General features: G+C 47.8%; 2 long non-coding RNA genes across 2 annotated transcripts; one reads left to right on the plus strand and one right to left on the minus strand.

Moving 5' to 3' along the window:
• The first annotated feature begins 43 nt into the window (after positions 1 to 43).
• On the plus strand, positions 44 to 7,813 carry LOC121139318. Its single transcript, XR_005876249.1, has 3 exons — positions 44 to 427; positions 5,445 to 5,556; positions 7,433 to 7,813. It is a non-coding gene; the product is annotated as an uncharacterized LOC121139318 (long non-coding RNA).
• Positions 4,369 to 12,299, minus strand: LOC121139319. The gene is made up of 2 exons (XR_005876252.1): positions 12,194 to 12,299; positions 4,369 to 4,865 (listed from the first exon to the last, which is right to left on the minus strand). It is a non-coding gene; the product is annotated as an uncharacterized LOC121139319 (long non-coding RNA).
• Positions 12,300 to 19,229: the final 6,930 nt, after the last annotated feature.

The following is a 19,229-nucleotide window of genomic DNA, read 5'->3' on the forward strand; positions in this document are numbered from 1 at the left end:
GGAGTTGGGGGATGCTGGGGTGCGGCTTGCTGGCCCGCCTCGCCCGTCCTCTCCCCCCGGGGCGTTCGTCGGCCGGGCTCAGCCAACCCCTAAGCTGTGGGTGTCCTGAGCGCCCCTCCGCCTCTGGGCCGCGTGCAGGAAAGCCGACCTCTGCCGCTGCCGGCCGGCCCTGGCTCGCGCGCGTTTCCCCACCCGCGTGTCCGCGTGCTTGGAAGTTTCCCGCAGCGCAGGCCTAAGCCCTCCGAGATTAAAAGAAAAAGGAAAAAAATCGTTCCCGTTTCCCGGATAGGGAGTTTCAAAAAACTGCAGTCCCTTGGCTCAGCGGCCGGGCCGCCGTGGTTCTTGCGTTCTGGATCTCGAGGCTGGGTTTCTCCACCGTGGCTGCTACAGGTTCCGTGTGGAAGCAGCTTTTCTAGAGCTGCCCTGGGTGGGTTTTTCCTTCCGGCTGCTGTCTCAGTGGCCCCATCTAGCCCTCCCTGTGTCTGGGTCGCAGTCTCCTGAGACGGCAGTACCCTAGGCCCTCCCTTCCCTGTGCGCCTGTGAAAGGACTGACCCGCTTTCTCTGGCCATGGTTACCTCGAGTCTGAATGGCAATAGCAGAAAGATTGCTTGGCATTTTCAGAACCAAACTGCCTCCTCGCTCAGTAGCAACCACCAGCCCCTAACTTGGCCCACTGCCCAGTCTCCTTCCTGGTGTTGCGTGTGATATCATACACACACACACACACACACACACACACACACACACACAGTGCCTCCCTGGGGTGGCATCCTACAACCCACCACATGACTTGCAGGCTTTAAGGCGGTTGTCTCCACACCCTTCCGAGTCCATGGATACCCCTTCTCTGGAACCCACTTTTTGGACAGCACACTGATGATCCACATCCTCCCTTGGGTCTTGCGGGGTCTTTATATCCTGTCATCTTGAAAAGCCTGGTACATCCTACTCATGTCTCTTGGCCTCCCCCAGTCTTTATCAAGTCTCGTGCCAATATGATCCACTTTCTGAAACCCGGTTTCTCTGAGAATTGGCCGGTTGTACCTCTGGAGGCACTGATCGAAGTTCTACCTGGCATTATTTTATCCGAGTCCCGGCCCTGGCATGTCTCCCTAAGAACATGGCCTTGTTGGACACGAGATCTATGTCTCACTCATCGTTTGTATCGTGCGCTTACGAAGCCGCTTTGTAGATTTATTAAGCCCTGCAATAAATACCCCTTATATGAGTTCACAGAGAATCCCAGTCGTTGGTGGTGATCACCGGCTCTTGGTCAAGGACTTTCTCACATGGCCAGATCTGAATTAGCCTCATGAGTCATGGTCATTATTCATAATCAGAGCTTCCTAGCCACTCAGTTTTGTGGCTTTTTAAACTATCTGCAGCTGTCTCCTTTCTCGCCCCTAATCTGTGACTGTTGGCTTCTTTTTACCCGTCCCTGCCTTGACGTTAGTTCTTGACCCTGTCTTGCTCAGCTGCAGACTCCTGCTAAATTCTCCCCTTCACTCACTTGCTTAGCACACAGTATAGCCTGGCTCTATAGGGCAAATATCCCAAAACCTCTGAAATAAGGGTACAGTATAATCCCCATTTTTAAAAAGCACCTTAGGCCTCTAAAACGGTGTCTGTCGGCAAATCTGCCCCAGCAGAGGATCTGACAGAGAATAACATATGTGTGTTATCACATCTGCCCTGGCAAAGGGGGCCAGCAGAGCCTGACATATTCACATCCTTTTAGCTCCCCATCTCAGCCTCTCCCCAACATCTGAAATCCCAAAGCCCAACTCAGTATGGCGGTTGACCATTTTGGCCAAGACAGGAATGATGGGCTAGAACCAGGTCCCCCGCTATCAATAACAACTCTACTTCCCTCTCAAGTCTTCTGTTTCTTTACCAGTAAAAGCCAGAAGGTATTCTCAGAAGCATGTGAATTTTGCAATACCTCAGTAGGTATCCTGAAAAACAAAAAACAAAAAACAGTAAGGGAGAAACTGTTTCATAGCCACATCATGGAACAAACGAGCCATGATAAGATTAAACTTTACTACTAACTCTTAGCAACTTTGGTGGGCAGCCCAAGAAGCTTGGCAACTATGAAGTTGGACACAGAACTCTTATGCTTTAAGATCTCCCAGAATATGTTGAAAAAAAAAAAACCAGCATCTTGGGATATAGATGATAGCCACTGGCACCAACGCTGTTTCTAGCCCAACTGCCCCTACTCATCTGTGCCACTATAGCTAAATGTTTTAAAAGAATAATAATTAAAGAATAAACTAGAAATAGAAAATAACCAGGTGCCAGGAATTCTTGCCTAGCAAATCAATCTACAAGTATTTATTGACTGCCTATTCTATGAAAAGCACCTAATTAATCCTTCTGTGTTCTTGGCAAAAAATGACATTTTTCTATCTTAGGATAGCTAGTACCTGAAGCCTAGTCCTCCCCAGGATTCCTGGCCACCATTTGTATTCTCATCTAATATTATAAACTCTTGTAGACTTTTTGTTACTTAAAGCCCTTTGCCTGTGGGCTCAACATTAATTTTGCTACTAGACATGAGGTTCCCTTCCTCTCCTCTGGTTCATTCCAGAATGATGGAACTGTAACTTCCATTTCCTTTCATAACAACTCATTCCAGGAAAGAAAAGACCAACAATAACCTAGGACAAGCCACCTGCTCAGAAGTGATAGCAGACTCTGCTGTGTGATCAGATAGGCATTATATGGCCCAGTCCCCCTTGGATTTAAGCACTGTTAAGATGCACAGAGAAGGTGTGTGTGGCTTGTTGGGGTTTGTGAGAAGAAGGGTAACAGAGTTTCTAAGTTTTGCTTTGAAGTTATTGACTTTGTTCCTAACTGTATTGCTCTGGGCATCTCAGCTTCTCTTCCCCCAGATAATATAATGCTCCTATATTCTGCACTGTGAAAGAAGGAATTATCAACACCAAGGAGTCTCAATCCATTTGAGATACTATGCAAAGGACTTAGATTAACACCACAGGAGTCCTGGGAATGAAAAACAAGAGATGACAGAACTTTCCCCTAATCTCTAAAAGGATTCAGTGAGGCGTAGGTAAAATAATTTTCACACTCAATCTAGGCGCTGTCTCTAATACAAGGCTTTGATAATATAATTTCCTTCCACCCCAAAGACAAGAGTGATGGCAGGAGTCAAGTGTGGTGGCCATACCTGCAACTCCAACACTTAGCAGAGAGAGGCAAGAGGACCACCATGCATCCAAGGCCAGCCTGGGCAACAGTATGAAGTCATTCCCGAAACAAGCAAGGAAGAAAGAGATGGTTGGCGTTAGGCTTGTCATGCTAGTGGGTTTCTATGAGTGAACGACCAAGGGATACCCAGGTGAAAGGCAAAACACCCAAATTTCTGCAGGTGGCCGTGGAGCTCTGCAGGGCTGGCTCATGCTTTGAGCAAAGCCACATTTGAGATCCGAGGGCTCTGACGCTTAGCACCGTTCAAGCCCTTGCGTGCAACCGAGAAGCAGCCATCTTTCTGGGGAGTGAGGGCAGATCTAGCCCAAGTCCTTGCAAAGAACTTGCAGATGGGATTGCCATTGGCATCAGCCTCATTCCCCTGCACTGGCCAGGCTTGGTCTCCTTTTTGTAGAGGCCAGGATTTCAGGAGTTTCCCCAAGAGGCCATGTCTCCTTTAGCAAATAGTGAAAGACTTGAAATACGGCCTGAAGAGGAAGCCACAAAAAGAATCTCTGTGACGACAGCTGATGTTTGCATTGTTTTAGGGTTTCCTGTGCACTTTTATGTATACTTTCTCCACCTCCCAGTGATGGGGATAAGGCTCTCTGTGCTTCAGAGACGAGAGAAATGAAGCTCAAGCAGGTCGCCAGTAATCGTGGGACTTTTACGTTGAAAGCAAATGTGGGAATTTCCTACCTCAAACCTTTCCTTTGAAAGTGGAGAAACAGATCCAGAGAAATCGAATGAGCTGTCCAACCGTCATAACTAGTCAGAATCGAAGCCAGAGGAGAAAATAAGGTTTCACTGCACAGATCAGGCAGAGAGCACACAGGCAGAAGACTCCAGATGTCTGGAAGCCAGGCTGACTAGATTCTTTCTATAGCTCAGTCCTGAGTCTTTCAAGTGAACCTCAGATAGCGGTCCCCAGCGCCTTCTGCTAGCGAGTGCCTCCATTTCATTTAAATGCCCTGGAAATAAAGATGTGAGATGGAGTAGGATAGAGAGATGTGCATGCCGTAAAATTGCTTCATAGACGAGAATCTCATTCCTGGGATGAAGAACATGGCATGATCAGAAGCATAGCACAAGTATGCCATGCACAAGTAGATATGGCATCTAACCACAGTAAAGACCAAGGAGTACGAAGTGACTAGGGAGTTTTTATGGCACCCCTTCAGCCTCTGAGAGGCTTTTGTGGTACACTGGTCTTTTATAGGGTAAACACCAAGTCCCCCTTAACAAGTTAGAAACAAGCTCAACTAGGGATGCGAAATTCTAGAAAAAAGAAACACATTTCCCTTAAAAATAAAAAATAAAATAAAATAAAATTTTACCACATGTCCTACACCTATGCCTGCCCTGACTTCCAAGCCTGTGAAAATCCAGCTACTCCGTCTTTTTCAAGAATTGGTCATGGAGCCCACCCCCTTTCCTGAGCTTACGATCCCTGCATCCCTGGCATCTGGGGGGGGGGCTTTATTTGCGTTCTTCTGGAGCATGGGTTCTCGGCTGGGCTTCTCTTCTCTCTGTTGAGTGTTTGAGTGCTCCTCCTCATCTCTGGGTCCACACAACTTCTGCTTGTCTCCCAAATACCAGACATGAGGCTAGTAATGTCAAGACAGCCTGGGATAGAAGCAAGAAACTCTTCCTGTAGAAAATAAAGAGTAATGAATGACCTGGAGTTGTCATTAAAAGACCCAACTCTGCGGGGAAATGCAGAGAAGGCTGGAAATGGGTGCTCGGTAGGCTCAAGAGAAAGAGTGGTGTACTAAAAAACTGATTAATGAATAGAATTAATCAAACTTCTATTGATTTTGAACAGAAAAAAATAAAATTAGTGGCAAATAATAGAATGGGGAAACCAAAAAAACCAAAATGCATATTTGTGTGTGTGTGTGTGTGTGTGTGTGGTTGCATGTGTGTAGACATACGTATGGAGGCTGGAGAACAACCTCAGGCGTTATTCTCAAGAATATTTTCCACCTCCTTTGAGACAAAGTCTTTCCCTGGCTTTGCACTCACCAATTAGATGGGCAGCCAGCAGGCTCAGTGCCCTCCTCTCTGCACTCCCCAGCGCTGGGAGGACCAGCCCCCATCACCATGCGGACTTTGTGTGTGGGTCCTCCGGATAGAACTGGGATCCTCAAGCTAGCCAAGCAAGCTCCTCCCTGACTGAACCACCCCCAGCCCCTAGATATTTGTCTGTGTTACTGAATGTTTCTAACAGGAATGAAGTCAACTCCCTGGAAGATCAAAAGCAGAAGAAGGGCATGGCAGATGGCCCAGTGAGGACAGTTAGCCCAGATTACAACAGAACGGAGCGAAACTGCGTCCAAAAGGTAGGGTGCAGCCTGGCTCCAGACAAGTGCAGAAGGAATGGGTGACAGTCCACTACCTGATGCCACATGCCCTTTCCCATGTGATCCTTTGTTGTGCCTCTCCTGTTTGCAACACACACACACACACACAAACAGACACACACACAGACACACACACACAGACACACACACATACACACACACAGACACACACAGACACACACACATACAGACACACACACAGACACACACACTCACACATACATTCACACTCACACACTCTCACACAGACACACACACAAACACACACACACTCATACACACAGACACACAGACACACACACAAACAGAAACACACACAGACACAGACACACAGACACACAGACACACACACACACACACACACACACACACACACACACACACGCTTTTTTCCTCTTTCCCCAAATCTAGGAGGACCATTTGCAAATAGGAAAACTAGGCCTGGCATTTTTAAACCATACCTCCAGGAAACCCCAGACTCTGCAACTGAGCATAGCCAGGCACATAACTGGCAGTCCTTCGGCAGGACAGACAAAGCTGTTCTCCAGACCTGGCAGGCGACAAGCAACCCTCTGGGATCTAAGACTGCAAAGGGAAGAAAAACAGTTGCAGAGGGGACAATATCCGTGTGTGTGTGTGTGTGTGTGTGTGTGTGTGTCTGTATGTGTGTGTGTGTCTGTGTCTGTGTGTCTGTGTGTCTGTGTGTGTGTCTGTGTGTGTGTGTGTCTGTGTGTGTGTGTGTCTGTGTCTGTGTGTGTGTGTGTCTGTGTGTGTGTGTGTGTGTGTGTGTGTCTGTGTCTGTGTGTGTGTGTCTGTATGTGTGTGTCTGTGTCTGTGTGTCTGTGTGTCTGTGTGTGTGTGTGTGTGTGTGTGTGTCTGTGTCTGTGTGTCTGTGTGTCTGTGTGTGTGTGTGTGTGTGTGTCTGTGTCTGTGTGTCTGTGTGTCTGTGTCTGTGTCTGTGTGTGTGTGTCTGTATGTGTGTGTCTGTGTCTGTGTGTCTGTGTCTGTGTGTGTGTCTGTGTGTGTGTGTGTGTGTCTGTGTGTGTGTCTGTATGTGTGTGTCTGTGTCTGTGTGTCTGTGTCTGTGTGTGTGTCTGTGTGTCTGTGTGTGTGTCTGTGTGTGTGTGTGTGTGTGTGTGTGTCTGTGTCTGTGTGTGTGTGTCTGTGTGTCTGTGTGTGTGTCTGTGTGTGTGTGTGTGTGTGTCTGTATGTGTGTGTGTCTGTGTCTGTGTGTCTGTGTGTCTGTGTGTGTGTCTGTGTGTGTGTGTGTCTGTGTGTGTGTCTGTATGTGTGTGTCTGTGTCTGTGTGTCTGTGTCTGTGTGTGTGTCTGTGTGTGTGTGTGTGTCTGTGTGTGTGTCTGTGTGTGTCTGTGTGTGTGTGTCTGTGTCTGTGTGTGTGTGTCTGTGTGTGTGTGTCTGTGTGTCTGTGTGTGTGTGTATCTGTGTGGCACTTTAGATAGTTCTCTCTGAAGACAAGTAATCTAGGTCAATGATTTATTGATGGGCTTCAAAGGGTGGATAAAGACCCTAAACTGTATGTAGTTTTTATGATGAATATGCATTTGGTGCCACAGCTGCTTCATAATATATATCAAAAGATAACAAAAAGAATCATGTCACCAAAAAAAAAATCCAGTTTTGTAACATTTGGTTCCAAGCCAGGATGTGCCATCATGCTGCCCCTTCCTCTGAAGGTCAAACCGCATGACTTTCCCAGGGAAGCAGCTGCACCTACAGCGTGCACTTCACAAGGCTGATTAGCTGATCAGTGTCTCAGTGACTGTAGTTGCAGGCCCCTGAAATGGCGGTCTATTGTCCCACCTTCTGTGTGACCTCACATCCTTGTGATTATTAGGTAAATCTCTTTGGAATGTACGAAAAAAACCTTGCTTGCCACCAAGCCAAAGCTGCAAATGTCATCGGAGACCATGGGAGACCTGAAGCAGTGACCTCCCTACTTCCCTATGACCTGCTTACCTGAGGTACCTACTGACGTATTTGAAAAGTATTTTATTTATGACCTTTGTTCTGGTACTATAAAGACTTCATGGAACTGTTACCATGTTAAAATGTGGTACTTACAGTAACCTAAATATGTGTTCTCCGGTCATGGTCACATTTGGCTCCAGAATAAAGTATCTCTTGTGTTAAAAATTGACTATGACAACAGTGGAAATGCCCTCTTAGGACCCCCTAATGGTTATTCCAGCTCTGTATAGCAGCTACCTCCCCGTGTCAATGTGCCAGCACTGTAGGTTGAATCTCCAGAAGTGCCCCAAACAAAAGGCACAGGCACGCCACCCGTGCATTTATTGTTAAAAGCCCATGAAGTTGTCGGAGGGGAAGCATCGTCTGACTCCTCTGGAAATGTGCCCTGTGGATGTCCTACCATACCTGGGATGCAGCTGGCTTTGGAGACTGCTTAGCTTCATTCCAGGAAAAGTGTGATGGGGACGTCGGTGTGGCTTTCCGTAACCCAACGCTGTTGAACTTTCTTGATCCTCTCTTTTGTGCACATTTCCTAGTCCTACCTTACGGGACACACGCTGGAAACCACAGGGTCAAGAGAATGCAATCTGGTGTGGTCCCCAGGCCCACTTCTGAGGCTCCCTGCACGTACGGCCTGAGGCCTCCATCCGCGTGCTCCTTTCTTTATACTTCTATTTTTAAAGATGCCTGTGTCTGTGTGTTTTCGCGTGTGTGTGCACGCACATGTGTATCGTGCCCTAAAGGCAGAAAATAGCACGGGATCCCCTGGAGTTGGAGTTAGAGGTGGTTGCGAGCCTGCTGACGTGGGGGCTAAGGTCCAAACTCAGATCTCTTGGAAGACCAGTGTGCATCCTTAAGCCCAGAGTCTCTCTAGTCCTCCCAAATCACCTCCCCCTCGGCAGGTGGTGTGAGAGTCTGCGCAGGCCAGCCCTTGTTCAATTTACACACATTTGCAACCAGGGGGTTTGATGGCAGGATTTGTCTGTAAGCCACCTTTCTCCTAAGCAGCCTTTAGAGCAGTGGTTTGTAACCTGTGGGTCATGACCCCTCTGGGATTGACTGACCTAAGACCATCAGGAAACACAGAGATTTACACTACAATTCATAACAGTAGCAAAATCACAACTATATAGTAGCAATGAAATGATTTTGTGGTTGGGGGTCACCACAACACGAGGAAGAATTAGGAAGGTCAAGAACCACATCTTTGGAGAGTCTGGGAAGATGGCTTCTTTATGAAGAACACCAGGGTTTGATTCCCAACACCCACAAGGCAGCTCACAACCGCCCATAACCCCAGTTCCCAAGGTTCTGACACCCTCTTCTGACTTCCTTGGACACCAGACACACAGCTGGCACACATTCCTACATACACACAGACAAAGCACTCACATATTAAAAGCAGGTCTGAAGAATCCTCTAGAGATACAAGACAGGGGCTGAGGCACTGGAAAGGAGAAACCAACACTGCAAACCTATATCAGCTTCATTCGTGGTGGTAAACACCTGTGCTCAAAGCCATAAACCTGAAGGTGACCAGATGGTCCATGGCCGCAGATATTAATGGAGCTGGTTTCTTTTAAACTGTACTACTGCTTTGAAATCAAGTTTCACCAAGCATGATCACATGACCTTAACAGACAAGTGCACTTTCTGCAAAGGATCAGTTCCCACAAATACTGTTACCCTGCAGAAGGCCCTCCTGTCTCAGCTAGAATGCTGACTCTAGCTCTCTTTCAAAGACATCTGAGTCAGTGACAGCCCTGGTCGTGCCTTTCCCAGGGAATGCTATAGGCCTGGGAATACTTTTAAGCACTGCCTGTAAAATGTCTCCAGCTCTTACACAACCAGTAGGGAAGTAGCCTCGGGTAGTACATTAAGACTCCATTTTCCTTCTGAATCCTAAACCAGGGAAGCCGTATAAAATTTGTGCATGCAGAGAGCAGGGGGAGGACCTATTTAAAAGCAGAGGCTGCAGGCCTAGCAGGAGCAGGGCCCGCAACAAGCCAGGACGTGTTCCATGGAAGAGCTTCTTCCCCGACACAGCCGTGGCGGTCTGTGTGACCTGGTATCCGGGGAGGACCACATGTCCAAGCAGGCTGTGTTTGGCACGGCTTCTACCTCACACAAGAAACTTTGGGGTGGGGGCGGGGGTTGAGACAGGGTTTCTCTGTGTATCCCTGGCTGTCCTGGAACTCACTCTGCAGACCAGGCTGGCTTCAAATTCAGAGATCTGCCTGCCTCTGCCTCCCAAGGGCTGGGACTAAAAGTGTGCACCACCAAGGCCTGGTACAAGGAACCTTTTAAAAACACCCATCTTATCTTCTCTTGGCTCCTTAGCCTCATGAAATCTAAACAGGTCGCTTCCTGGATGAACTTTGTTCAACAAATAAAATATTCACTTTGAGTCAGTTACCTCACACCCACCGGCTCTCGTCTCCTCCCCTGAAAACAGAGATAACTACGGGACCTTTCGCACTAGGGTTACAAGAATTAAATGAAATAATATTCGTGGAGTTCTCAGAGGGAGGCCTGACATTTTGTAGCACCTAGTAAATGATGATGCTTGCTTCCTATTTGTATTTACTTCTTTTGAATCCTGACTGAGCCTTCGGAGTAGATAATTTTCTCCCGGCTAAGCCAGAGCGGAGAGGACCCATCAATCCCATCCCCTGCGCGTATAGCCTCCTGCTGACCTCTGGGCTCAGTTTTGGTTTGTACACTGATTCCCCCACTGGGATTGTGGACTTCTTAGAGACCAAACCTCAGTGTTTGTAGGTGCTTACCAACAAATGTTTGGTAAAAGAGTAAAGAAACTAATAAAATCTCTACTTTCTGTGTAAAAGTCTGTCTGGGGGTGTCCTGAGGGTTTCGCTTCCTGGTTTAGCTCAGTGCATCCCTGTCATTTGCTGGGCCTGCAGGGAGCTGTTCAGAAAACAAAACAAAACAAAACATGTCAAGCAGCCCGAGGGCTTGCCACCGAAGCCTTCTCATGCTGTGAACATGCAAAGAGAGGAACTGGGGAGCTCTGTCCTCTCTCACCCCCACCCCAGGAATGGCATGAAGCTGGAGTTGTCCAGGCCCCCCAGCCACACTGGATCCCAGGCATTATGATCAAGTTGACACGCCCCATCGGCCGGGGCTGAGGCACAATTGAATGCTGTGGCTCAGCCAAGAGGACAGTTTTCTTCCAATCAGTGAGCCAGCCCTGCCCGGGTGAGGCCTGCTTCAGAGGAAGGGCTGGCAAAAACAAAACTAGGGCGGCAACGAGCTGCACAGGAAGTGGCGGGTCTGGAGGCCAGAAGAGAGAGAGCTCGGTTCTTTAGTGACTCGCCACAAGAAAAGGTCCCCGAAGAGCAGATGCAGAGCAAACCCTGCAGTCTGTTGTTTGCATTCGGGCGTTCCTTCATCCAGAGGCTGAGCCTGAAGTGTTGCCGGAGTCAGTCAGGTCTAGGTGCATGGTCACCTCTGCCAGGAAATGGGGTGAACGTAGACAAGGGACCCCACTAAGACCCACTTTTCTCATCTGGGAGCCACTGAGGGAAATGCAAAAAAAAAAAAAAAAAAAAAAAAAAAAAAAAGAGAGAAAGAAATGCACATGCCCAAGGTAAAATTTTACATAATAAGCACTTTCTTCATTATCGAGCATTGAATGTAGAAAAAAAAAGCCAAGGTCACTACAATCTTATTATAGGCATAACACTACACACACATGTGTACACACACATACACACATACATACACACAGCACATGACATATAGTCATATACACTATACAGACATATATGCATACACATATACATCACATGTACATATATCATCACTCTCTCTCTCTTTCTCTGTCTCTGTCTCTGTCTCTCTCTCTCTCTCTCTCTCTCACACACACACACACACACACACACACACTTGTGAAGCAACAGCTCTACAGTTCTTCCGTTGGCTGTTTGTTCCCTAACTAGGGACAGATTGCCTTCCACTCAACTGCTTCTGGACCAGAGTTCCTCTAAATGTGGGCCTGGTCATGATGATTTTCTTCCCTTGTTTCCAGTCCATAGTCAACCGGCACTATTGTGTGGCTGTTCTCTGCAGCAGTGGCCTTTTTATCAGGTCATAAATCTAGGGACCAGGGACACTTACAAAAAACCGCACAGATAGGGACTCTGCCACTTACTGATTACTGAATGCCCAGCACACTACAGAGTGTCTCTGTGTCCTCACTGAACCCAGAAGAACGCTGCTGTTAGTCACTTTTTACAACAGATAAAGGAACCGAGGCTAGGAGGTGGAACATTTGCCTATCCCCACCCAAGCAGTAACAGGCAGCGCTAGGATCTCAGCCATCTCTCGACACTGAGTTCTCTGCTGTCTTCTGGTGACACAAAGTCCAGCGCAAGCCCTCAAGGAATTCCTTATCCCTTGCCCTGAACACAGCCCAGACCATTTTCCTTCCATGTTTCCACTTGGGCTTTGCTTGGCCCAAGCTCTCCACTCCTCCCCTCTGATCTCTTGAAGCAGAGAAGGCTGGTGGCCGCCACTTCCTCCCGCCCCTAGCAGCATGGCCAACACAAACCCTTCACTGGAGAGCACCATGCCCTGCAGACAGAGGCTCTGTGTGATGTTCGGTTACCTGCCCACTGGGTCGTCTGTGAAAAGTCCCAGCTGGGGCAGCTGGGCTGCCAGGGTTCCGACACGCAGAGTTCATAAACAGCTTCTCCAGCCACAGAGCTGGGAGTGGCCAGCTGCTGCCTGTGTGGTGCCTCGACCCTCCCAGGCCTGGCCAGCCAGAGCCCTTTTCTGGGAAAACAGCAAAGCAGCTGAACCTTTGAGTGTGGGGCTATGGGCTCCTTCATGGGAGAAAAAAAATGGGCTTCTGTGTCAGAGAGAGACTCATTTAAATCCCGGCTCCCCCACTTTCTACCTGACTTCAGAAAAATAGCTTATCCTGGCCAAATCAGCAAATAACAAAGGGGTAACCATACTGATTACCCATTGTCCAGTCATGGCTTTCTGGAGTAACTGAGGCACACGACACGGAGTTCTCTGTCTGCACTGTCCTCTGGGCAGGCTAGAGTAGATGTGTTCTTCCTGCAATGGAGAATTTGGTTGCCTGGCTGCATCTTCTAAGGGCAAACGACCCTGCGGCTATGTTCCCAGTTCACTTTCAAATAACTTCCCCGAGCATCCCACAATGTACGCCATATTAAGGCTTCCGGGTACGAAGATAAGCAGAAGCCCTGCCCTTAAGGAACACACAGTTAGACCAGCAGGAAAGATACGACCCACAAAAATAAGTATCGTGTGTGGTTAGGAGTGATACGTGCATCAGAAGGGGACAGATCAAAGCCAGGGGAGGGTGAGAGCAGGGAGGGTGACTAGCTGGGGGGAAAGCCATGGCTAATCTCTCATGATCTTGTGAGAGAGTTTGGACACGAGGAGCCAGTGGTTAGCAGCAGCTCAGGGCCACGGCAGCTGGAGCAGGGTAGAGCCTTTTGTTTAAAAAATAAAGAAATAAATCCCAGTGGGTGTTTGTTCCCTGCATGAAATAGTTTAGGAATTTAAACACAAAACTCTACAGCAGCCTAAGACGGTTGGGTGTTGCCGGCTCATTCCATTGCCCTGTGGCCACTTTCCTCTCTGCCCCTCAGCCGGCCATCTCTCTGCACGAGGGATACGAAGGTGAGGCATGAGGGGCTGGAGACGGGCAGCCCAGGCACACAGACGTCTCAGCAGACACACTCCCGGGGGTCTCTCCTGCTCCAGCAGCTTGTCTGGGGCCAGCTCACAGCCTTTTGGAGACAGCGTTTGTCAGGGCGAAGCAGCTGGCTTAGGTTGTATGGGATGTGTGTGCCTGTGCATGTGTGTGTGTGTGTGTCTGTGTAGGTGTCTGTGCGTGTGTATGTGTATGTATGTGTCTCTGTATGTGTATATGTCTCTGTATGTGTTTCTGTGTGTGTCTCTGTGTGTGTATGTATTTGTATGTATGTATGTGTATATGTCTCTGTATGTGTCTCTGTGTGTGTATTTGTGTGTGTGTATATGTGTCTGTGTATATATATGTGTGTCTGTTTGGGACTAGGTGTTCTGCCGCTGATTGCCATCTGGGTTTGGGTTGTACAGCCCTCGCTCAGCACATCTCTATCTGGAGAGGATAAGCTTGAACAGTTCCCTGCAGGTCCCAGCTGCAGCAAACCAGTGCTTGGGAGGTAAACACAGCAGAGACAGGTTCTACATCTGGCCCACAACACTGGGAAAAAAACGCCAGGTGGGACTCCCCAACCAAGCACGGTACTGAGGAAGACACCGGTGATTTGGGGCTTTATCGATCACTCCCGTGCCTTGTGTTCTTACCCAGACATCTCACTGGCATCCAGTCTTTCAGCTATAAAGTTGCAATATGTCATCAGTGTGGAACCCCCCCCCAAGAGCTGCGAATGAGTGAGAGAGGTGACCCGTCACCTCAGTCTAAGTGCCATTATGTTGACTCCTGGAGGCCATACTTTCCTTGTTTACATACTGACAACAGTGTTGGTTTTCAGGCTTCCAATCATGGGGGACATGTGACCAGTTACCATGAGTTTGGCTGATAGAGATAAACATGCTGATAATTGATAGAAATGTTAAAAGGCAAAGTTGAAGAAAACACACTGTAGAGAAGACAGAACCTTAAATGCTACAGGGCCAGGAACTCCTGGGACAAGCAGGTTTGCCCATGTTGGTCAGTCACTTGGGTCATTCTAGTAGAATGACTGCTATAAGGGTTCTTGGGACATTTCAAATGGTGGCCCTGTAGAGTTTAACAAGGCAACGCTTTACAGAATGCAGTTTCAGGAAACAAATTATCTTCAAATAGTTCCAGTTTTCAAAGTCTGAGTATTTAAAGGGAACACTCTCCAAACCCTAGTCAGAGAAAGAGCTAGTCCCTTCCACAGTGCTCTGGCCACAGCTATGTTAGTTGGGTCCAGGGATCATGTAAAAAGTCAGAGACAGAAAAGTCACTCTATGTCAGTTGACTGCATATCAAATGTGGCCCAGTTATCATGTAAAAAGTCGGAGACAGAGAAGTTACTCAAAGGATATAAGCGCAATCCAAGCCAACCCACTGCGGCAGCCATAGGCAATCATATTTGTCCAAACTGTATTTGCAAACAGGCAGGATGGTCTAAAAGCACACTCATTCACCAGTTGGCACAACGTGCAAACTTGTTTGACCTTTACTCATGTTTTCAGAAGGTGAATTTCCTCCCGACACGTGTGGTTCATCCACTATGGGAGGAGCGGGGGGCGGATCAGGAAATAAGATTTGTGGCCAGACTAAACACCTAAGTTCAGTGAGTTTATCTGCTGTCATTACATCTTTGTGAACCTGTGTGGTTTAAGAGAAATGGAACCAATTGAGCATGCTCTTCTGCTGTGTATCAAGCCCAGTGTTTGAGAACAGAGAGCACTGAGCTGCCCAGGGCTGTCCCGGAGAATCACGAGGCAGCCTAGACCAACAAGAGGTCCTGGGCATAAAAGCTCTCACATGACACCTTTCTCTAGATATCTTTATCTTTCAGCATACAGGTAAAGGTAGCTTATGTGGAACAACACAAAATGCAAATGAAAAGAGAAAAGCTAGAAAATATCTGCAATGCCATCATAAACAACCAGTTACCACTTATATTAATAACCACCATTAACAAGCTGTCATATCACTCATATAAATGAGTGCATTAATGAGATCATAGTCTGCCTTTTTTTTTAACTAAAAAGTGAAAATTAAGGAAAAAGAATCTTCCAGAAGGGCTGCAAAGTGTCACCTTCAAGACAAGATGCAGCATGTACAATCACATGCTCCTAGCAGCTGCAGGCCTGGCCTTGTGAGACGATGAACCTATCAACAGACTGGAGTGGGTGGAGGAGGCTGTGCAGGAGGTCCCCCTCTCACTGTGGGGCTCTTGCTACTGACAGATTCGGGGAGAAGGAAGATGGCTGCCTTCAGTGGGTAGCCACAGGGGACACCACCAGGCCCTATTGGATGGTTCCGATACAGTGGATGACCAAACAAAACCAGAGGTCATGAATCTGGGGGCTGGTCAGGAAAAGGGCAACAAATCTGGTCCCTGTGGTCTCCAGGTTTTGAGGTAGAAAACATCACCAAAACTGGGGAACATTTTCTTAAGGGAAACTGGCACTGGGGGACCAGTGGGGTGCCTCAGTGGCCCCCCTGGTGTCTGCATGGAGTTCTGAGGCTCTTCTAACAGGAAGGGGCTGGAAGAAGAGCAGGAACTTAACAGGGATGGAGGAAGAGAAGGAGAGGGTGTGGGGGATAAAACAAAGCACTATGTGTATGTGTGAAATCTTCAAACAACAAAAATCAGTGAAGAAAGCTTCTCTCCAGCGCGCTGAGAGAGAGAAAGGAAACTCTCGCAATAAAGCTATGAGTATGTGGGCAACTCAAATCCTTCATGTAGTCCCAAACACAAACTCCTGTGTGCTAAAGATACGCAAACAAATAAACGAAGGCATTAAAATATTGTAAGAAAACCCAGGAAGCTAGTTGCACAATGTGAGGATGAGGAGGCTGCTTAAGCAAGACGGGAAACTCACAAGCAGATTCGAACGCCGGGACATTTCTCACTCCCGCATGACGGTCAGGGCAGATGAGTTACAGGAAAAATGCCAGCCTTGGGTGAAATATTACCCGATTTCAGGGGATGGAGGGTTAGTGTTTCTCATCAAGCAGAGACCCCTGGTACCCACCACCTTCTGACCCTGACTCCCACCCTCTCTCTCTCTCTCTCCCTTCCTCTCTCTCTCCCTCCCTCCCTCTCTCCCTCTCTCTCTCCCTCCCTCCCTCCCTCTCTCTCTCTTTCTCTGGATAAATGTCCATACTTAGTGAGCAAGGAGTGCCCAACTTGAACATATGAAAAGAAAAATAGATGAGGAATATAAATAAAGAATTCCATGGAGAAGGCAAATAGTTAGTACACACAGAAAGATGTTCAAGTTCGCTGTTGTCAGGGAAACACAAAAGCTTACAAATCAATAGCATCCACTTCTCACAAGGATTCATGGACATGAGTGCTCATCCACTGTTAATTTGGGTTTAGATCAACACACTTTAGAACAAGCTGATTTGGCAGACTCTTCTAGAATTTCCAATGTATCTACTTTTTGACCCAGTAGTACCACTTTTGAGAGATTGAAATAACGCAAATCTGCAAATATACATACATCTATTGTAGCAAGATTTATAATAGAAAACCATTTTAAGCAAGCCAAATACTCATCGGTAGGTTGTGTTAATTATTACATGTCCCCATTAGGAAACAGTCCTTAGTCAATGAGACGGATATTTTATGAGAGTGGACTTTGAAGTGATGCATATGGTATGTTGTTAGGAAGAAACAAAGGATGTGTCAGAGCAGAAATATTTGATTTGTAAAAAACATATGTATTTACCTATTTCTGTCAGTATAAGCCTTGGGGGAAGTCCGCAGGTACTACACGCAGAGGCCACCGAGACGTGTGTGGGATGGGGAGGTGGCGGGGAAGGGAAGGGGCTTTCTCTCATCTCCCTAATAGGCTCAGTCATTATCTGATGATAGAAACACTTAGAGGAGTTACCAACAGGAGTTACTGACACTTAGGGGAGTTACCAACAGGAGTTACTGACACTTAGAGGAGATGGTGGCTTAAGAGCCTGCTGTGTAATCAAGAGAATCTAAGGTTGGATTCCCAGCACTGCTGCACATATCTGCTCCAGGGACTAACTCTCACCAACTCCTCTCCCTGAACCAGTGAGCTACCGGTTCATGAAAAAATACATCTTTAAAAAAATATGCAGAAGATAAAGTAAAGCATTCAATGTTGACCTTTGGCCTCCACATGCACCCACATATGTATGTATATATTCATGCATGAGTGAGTACAGACAAGCACGCTGCTTACATACATGCACATATATACCAAGCTGTCCCTTGCCAAGGGACAAACTACTAAGTGGCAAAACCAGGACTCTAGGAAACATTTCCCAATCCCCCAAGGCTAACTTCATTCCACATTGCCAGGCTACTCCCAGGGTGAGTTAGCAAAAGTAGCCTATGATCTTCTGCCCAGTCTCTTAAGGACCTATTTAGGCAGAAGCCAGTCTATAATCAGCCATGCAGTCACTTCTTGAGTGGCTGGACAGGGGTGAGCTATGGCATCCTTGGTAATGTTCCTCCAACCTATCTCCCTGTTAGAGGAGCCTCAGAATCCTATGGCAGGTGCTGGGGTGGTCACTGAGGCACCCAGATGGTCTTTCAAGGCTATGTTTCCCTTGAGAAAATATCACCCAGTTCAGGTGAGACCATGAGGGGACCAGACCACCAACGGATGCTGCCTCAGAGCAAAGGGGTGATGACTCCAGTGGGCTGGGAGGATTGTGTACCATTTCCTCAATTGGAGCAGGGTGTGAAAAGACAGAACGTCTATGGCCTCAGCCTTATCCTTTCTTGGAGGCCCAAGGGAGATTACTGTGCACTCTTCTGAGAGCCACAGCTGCAGGAGCAGCATGTCCACAGGACTGAAGGCAAGCCTGCGCCCCAAGAGAGGCACACTATGCCCCTGCTGGACCAGGACGTACCAGAGCCCAGGAAACGCGGCCATTAGCCACCCTCCTTGGCCATTCTCTCTAGAGAATGGGGAGGGGGGCAGACGGGACTACTGACCAGGCAACAAGCTGGATTCCACATCTTGCTTTTCACATACTGTGCTACCTTTGGCTGACTCTCTGGCCTCCTGCCCGAACCAATATCACAGCGCCACCCCATCCTGGTTGGCATTCCGGACTTGGCTTCTTCCCTGCTGGTCTCATGGTGCTCACCTGATTCCATCTTCCTTGTTCCCCTGGAGCGACTCCAACAGGGCCCTTCTGGGAAGACGCACGCGGGTCAAGGCAACCCATGACAAGCTGACACATTCAAAGTCCTGGAGCTACCTACAGGCACACGGGCCAGCCGACGTCCCGTACCCTGCTCTGGAGGGTAGACTCCCCGAGGACAGTGGCCATGTTGTGCTCCTACACAGAACCCACGGGACTTCCTGCGAGAGCTACACAGACATTGGATGAATCAACTTTCACTCCCTTCTTCCTTGCCACACACGACCCCCGAAGACATTACAGATGGCACACTTAAGCAGAGACTGGCAGAGTTTTCCCAGAAACAAGTGATTAGTGAATAGTTTAGGGTTTGTGGGTCTTAAGAACCAAAAAAATGATGTTATTGTCTAGGTACTTACGAAGCAAAAAAAGAGAAAACAGATTTCTGTGAGTTTTTTTAATAGAAGTGTATCATATAGTATAGAGCTGTTTTTGAACTCAATATGTAACCAAGGATGGACTTGAACATCTGATCCCCCCACCCCCCACCCACCCCCACCCCACCCCACCTCACCCCCACCCCCGCCTCCACCTCCTGAAAGCTGGGTTACAGGCATGTTCCACCGAGCCCTGTTTGTGTGGAGCTGGAGACTGAGCTTAGAGCTTTGTGCATACAGGGCAAAGATTCTACAGTATGACATACGCCATCAGCCCTCTAAGAGACTTTTATTGATGAGGTTAAAAGCATAAAATAATTGTGTACAGCTTTTTGTAATACAGGTCTCCTAGTGAAGAACAGTGTTTGACCTAGTTGGGA

This window comes from Mesocricetus auratus, unplaced genomic scaffold (assembly GCF_017639785.1).
Source record: "Mesocricetus auratus isolate SY011 unplaced genomic scaffold, BCM_Maur_2.0 Super-Scaffold_4256, whole genome shotgun sequence".
NCBI classification, from domain to species: Eukaryota; Metazoa; Chordata; class Mammalia; order Rodentia; family Cricetidae; genus Mesocricetus; species Mesocricetus auratus.